Source organism: Bos taurus, chromosome 19, assembly GCF_002263795.3.
Source record: "Bos taurus isolate L1 Dominette 01449 registration number 42190680 breed Hereford chromosome 19, ARS-UCD2.0, whole genome shotgun sequence".
Classification (NCBI taxonomy): domain Eukaryota; kingdom Metazoa; phylum Chordata; class Mammalia; order Artiodactyla; family Bovidae; genus Bos; species Bos taurus.
The window spans coordinates 25,167,270-25,173,016 of record NC_037346.1 but is presented as its reverse complement, the minus strand read 5'-3'; the positions used below and the strand labels follow the sequence as shown (position 1 = coordinate 25,173,016).

The 5,747-nt window shown below is 41.3% G+C and overlaps 1 pseudogene; it reads right to left on the bottom strand.

The window, feature by feature from the left end:
* LOC613988 (selenoprotein W pseudogene) lies at positions 3,558 to 4,279 on the bottom strand (annotated as a pseudogene).

Sequence of the window (5,747 nt, the reverse complement as noted above, 5' to 3'; positions counted from 1 at the left end):
AGATGTCTCCCATAAGCCAACTGAGCTAAATTTGTAGTGTCAATATTTTGACACACCTATAGTTAAATCACATAACAGAAAATAACTTTCCTTTCTAAAAGGTGTGTTTATATAGTAAAGCAACATAAACATTTTATGATTTATATAGTAAAGCAACATAAACATAAAATAAAATAGAAACATAAGAAATTGGAAAAAATAAATTGTCAGATGTACTGAAGTCAAACAATATTTTCATTTTCTCAAGTCTTTCTGAGTATATGAGTCTTAAAAGATGCTTCTACATGAAAGATATTTAGTTTTCATTTGAAATTTCTAATACAGACTTTTTGGTGTAATTCTTGAAAGGTGGACAAGAAAACGACACTACAGGCTTGAGCAACAAATGGGTTTCTGAGCCAGGCGACTTCCAGTTCTTTTACCATCAACAAAATTGAGTGAGAATCAAATCTGGCTGCCAACTGACACAGCATTCAAAACAGTTTCCTGTGATGGATCTTTGCGCAATTTTTGGTGAATTTGGTGAAACTTGGGGAGTTCACAGAATTAAGAAACTCTGCTCTTAAAAATCCCTTATTCCTGTCTATTTACAGGAGCAAAGTTGCTCAGTAACAGAAAATAAGGACAGAATTGATGCTGAATCTTGCCTCTGCCAAGTAATATTTAACATTCATCCATGGCAAACTGATAACAAATTAAGCCCCATCAACCTTATGGAGCTGCCTTTACAACCAAATTTCACTTTTTAAATTTAATAATTTATTTAAAAAATCTCTGTTATAATTATGTTGCTTTGCTTAAGTGTATACTAATAATTGTTGCTATAACTCAAAGCAGAAAAAAATTATAACTCTTAGAGCCTTACTTTCATAAAAAATTTTAAAGCATGAGTATTTCGATCTATTTACATATTTTTATTGTGGAAAAATATCATTGGGAGAGCATTGTTGCTGCTGCTGCTGCTGCTGCTGCTAAGTCGCTTCAGTCATGTCCGACTCTGTGCGACCCCATAGACAGCAGCCCACCAGGCTCCCCCGTCCTGGGATTCTCCGGGCAAGAACACTGGAGTGGGTTGCCATTTCCTTCTCCAATGCATAAAGTGAAAAGTGAAAATGAAGTCGCTCAGTCGTGTCCGACTCTTAGCGACCCCATGGACTGCAGCCCACCAGGCTCTTCCATCCATGGGATTTTCCAGGCAAGAGTACTGGAGTGGGGTGCCATTGCCTTAACACTCAGTTCAGTTCAGTCGCTCAGTCGTGTCCGACTCTTTGCGACCCCATGAATCGCAGCACGCCAGGCCTCCCTGTCCATCAGCATTAGAAAGCTTCGAATATATGTTAAGAGAAATGTTATTAACTAAATGGAATGGAAATATAAGATAAATGAGAAAAATAGCTACATAAAATTTTGGACTGTCAAGGAGGAGTTTGAGTATTTTTAAAGTGAATAATAGCAAGTATCAAGTGATATTTAGACTGTGATATTTAGATTCCACTGCATACATGTTGAAAAGTGGAGTAACAATTTTAGTTTTAAATGATATTTATAAGACATGACATTCTTTGCAGCTATCAGTCTGAACTAAAGGAAATTAATATTCAATCACTTTCAACCAACAAATATAGCAGATTCACATGGCTCACACTAATCTTTAAACTTATGATATAATAGCTTAAATGGGAAAAAAACTTGAAAAAGGATAGATACATGCATATATGTAACGGAATCACTTTGCTGTACGCCTGAAATAAATGCAACATTGCTAATTAACTATACTCCAATATCAATTTTTAAATAAATATAAACTTATGATTTAAAAATTTAGATGACAACTTAAAATTTGGACAGAGATACATAATAATTTCAAAATTATCTTGGGGAGAACATGAGCCAAGTTCAAAGACCATCGTCCTAGGGGAAAAAAAACCCTGCATATGTGTACAGGAGACACACAAAACAAAGTTGAGGTAGTAGTGTTTGCAAGAAGGAAAAAATCTGAAAAATCCAACAGCGAGAGAATGAATAAATAAATTGGGGTATTTTCATGCTAGGTTTTTATGTAGCAGGAAAAATGAAGGAATTAGAGATATGCACATAAATATGAATGAAGCTTACAAGTATTGTGGGAAAGCTTTATAATATTTGGTGAAAGAATTAAGTTACAGAACACTTATAGGATAATAATGCTTATAAAATGTTAAATATGCAATATAAGACTGTATTTTGCTTAAGGATACAAACAAATAGCAAAAGTATAAAGAATAGAGGCATAAATAAACACCCTATTCTGTCTGGTTTTAAGCTGATGGGGAGGAGGCCTGTGATTAGGTAGGAGAGCTCTAACCATACCTGAAATGTTTTATCATTTGAACTGGGTATGAATACAGATATGTTTATCATTTTTTCCTTTATAAAACAAAATATATTAAAAACATATTTTAAATATTGTAAAATAAAGGCTTATAACATTTTTAAAGGGGCCTGTGCATATATTTGACACTAGAAAAACATTCAGGAGGTTCCAGGTATAAGATAAAGGGGGAAAAAAATATTTCAGACAAAATAAGAACAGCTAATGTCCCACTTACTGAAAATTTAGTTTCCAAAGGTCATCTTTGGTGGGGGATGGGGGGTTATAGTTAGAGAGAGGAGCACAGGGATGAAAAAAGATGGGGTTCTTAAGGATCTTTTTATCACTATGTTTATAAATGACATCTGAATGAAAATGTGAACTTTGCTCCCTTCTCAAATGACATCTGAATGAAAATGTGAACTTTGCTCCCTCATCCCCAAATTGATGCTGGGTCTAAAGTTTCATGCCCTGAAATAGTAATTGCAGCATTGACTGATAAACACGAAAGCACAGACTGTCTTTCAGATACGTCTATCAATAGAAAAGACAAGAATATTTGCTGGGGGAGGGCCTTCCCTTTAGTAAAACGTGTACTTTTTTTTTTTTTTTTAAGGTTTATTTATTTACTTTTGGCTCTAATGGGTTTTCATTGCTGCCCTCGGGCTTTCTCAAGTTGCAGCGAGCGGGAACTACTCCCTCGCTGCTGTACTCGGGCTTCTCATTGTGGTGGTTTCTCTTGCTGCGGAGCACGGGCTCTAGGGCTTGTGGGCTCAGTTGCTGTGACTCTCAGGCTTGGTTGCTCCAAGGCAGGTGGATCCTCCCAGACCAGAGATCAAACTCATATCCCCTGCATTGTCAGGGGGATTCTTAACCACTGGACCACCAGGGAAGCCCAAAATGTGTACATTTTATGGCACGGTGCGTTTTGTTGTTAAAGACGCCAGACAGAGTTCTATCCCTCTGAATTAAAATGAAGAAAGTGAAAGCCGCTCAGTCGTGTCTGACTCTTCGCGACCCCATGGACTGTACAGACCATGGGATTCTTCAGGCCAGAATACTGGAGTGGTTAGCCTTTCCCTTCTGCAGGGGATCTTCTCAACCCAGAGATCAAACCCAGGTATCTCACGTCGCAGGCGGAGTCTTTACCAGTTGAGCCACAAAGGAAGCTATCTGAATTAAGTTATATAATTTGTTGTTGTTGTTGTTGTTAACCTCATCACCATTTATTGAGTTGTGAACTGTTGCTGTTGCTGGTGAAATCTGACACTCACTCATCCTGATCCTGCTCTCGGCTTCCCCTTGAAAAGGAAGCCTGGAGCAGGACCACCCCAAACAACAGAGGGTACGAGGAAGACATGGGGGCAGGGAGATGCAGGGAGATGAGGGATGGGGGAGGGCAGCAGGACCAGTGAGCAACATTAGGCTTCTGGGGACACACACACACAGGCAAAGACCAGGGTGTCCATCCTGCTCCAACCGGCGGCCATGGGAACATCAGGGAAGTACCAGGCGTCCAAGAGACATTTCAGTCCTTCCTGTCATGAAGCCTCTGCTAAGAGGGGCTGGGCCATGGTCACTGGTCTCTGTCTTTAGGGCACATCAAGCCAAAGTGGCTTTGATGGTGGCCACCAGCTTTAGAAACTTGCCCTCTGTGTCCACGTAGCCATCGCCTCCCTTCTTGGAGTCAATCAGCTTTCCCGCTACGAACACTTCAAAGAAACCAGTGACCTGGGGAGTCCCCTTGCTGCAGATGTCCAGGCGGTCAGAGAACTCTTCTAACTTCTTCCTGAGCTGAAGATACTTGGGCTTGTAGCCTCAAGCGCCACAATAAACCACTCAGACAACAACCGCCATGGTTCCGGACCGCAGGGTCCGCTACAGTGCGGACTCGCAATCTGAACCCAGGTGAGGAAAAGCGAGATCTGCCAAGTTATATAATTTTTTAAAATAAAGTTGTTCAGAATCCCCACAGTGCAAATTGCCTGGTGGCTGAAGACTGGACAACATGGTCCTTGTAGATGGGGTGGGGTTCAGTGGAGGCTGAAGTAGGGAAGAGAGAATGAGAGCTGACTCGTGGAAACAAGCAAGATGAGACTTCTCTTTACAGCAGTTCAACTGTGAGAGAAAAAAAAAAGAGGTATACTGAAAAAGGCCAGAGGATCAAAGGAGTTCTTAATTTGTTTATTTGCATTATTATATACATTTTTCTTTTTATTCATTTGACTGCACCGGATCTTCTTTGCAGCATGTGGGATCTAGTTCCCTGACCAGAGATCGAGCCTGGGTCCCCTGGATTGGGAGCTCAGTGTCTTACCCACTGGACCCCCAGGGAAGTCTCTATTATATACTTTAACCCCATTTATACAAGGTTTAACAATATGCAGGGACTTGCCTGGTGGTCTAGTGGTTAAGACTCCATGCTTCTACTGCAAGGGGCGCAGATTCCATCCTTGGTTGGGGAACAAAGATCCAGTAAGCCATGCAGCTTGGCCAAAAAAAAAAAAAAAAAGTGAAGTCATAGAGTGGGGTCCATTTTTAAAAATGAAAAAAACACTAATTATTCTCTACAATGAGTGGCTGTGTATCAGCATGACATATACACAGCAAGCTTTTTCTGATAGTAGAAAGATGCTCAGGGTCTAAATTTTTTCTCCCTGCTCCCCTCCCCCTCCAAAAAAAGTGATAATGAAAGATTTAATGTTCATGGCCATTTGTCCTGGGTCACATGAGATTCGGCAGCAGCTAAGGTGGCCCATTCCATGACTGAGACCTAGAAAATCACCAGAGAGAGGTAAAAGTCCCCAGAACACTGACCCGGAGACGTCCCTCTGGGGAAGTGGAGCAGTGATCAATGGGGGACAAAGAGGGGAGTTGGGATTGCTGGTTGGATGGAGAAAAGTAGGGGGAGAGGGGGAGGGGGTGCCTTGATCAGGAACAGAGCTGAGAACGTGTGGAAACTGACCTCCAAAGGAAGGGAAGGGAAGAGTACTCGAGACCACAATTGCAGACAGAAGTCGTGGAGCTGCTGTTTCTTGCCCATCCGTTTAATGACAAGGTTCCTCCCCTCTGGATGCCAACTAAGCAGGAGCTGGCAGGGCATCCCCCGACTTTGCTGCCCAGGCTGACTTGGAGTCTGCCCCAAACACAATCACAGATATTCCCAGGCTTGAATTCCATCCAGAGAGACTAGTCATTTGATGCAATTGCCTGTGGTCTGAAAAACAAACTCCCACCCAAACACATTGTACTTAGGGAGACTGCAATCTCGACCATCATGTCTCCCAGGACTCGGGCCCACTCTGACCACAGGATCTTTCTAAAGGCATGACTGACAGAAGTGCTCACAATCCCACCATGTAATTTTTGTCTGGCAAGTAACATACTTCTGTCGTTA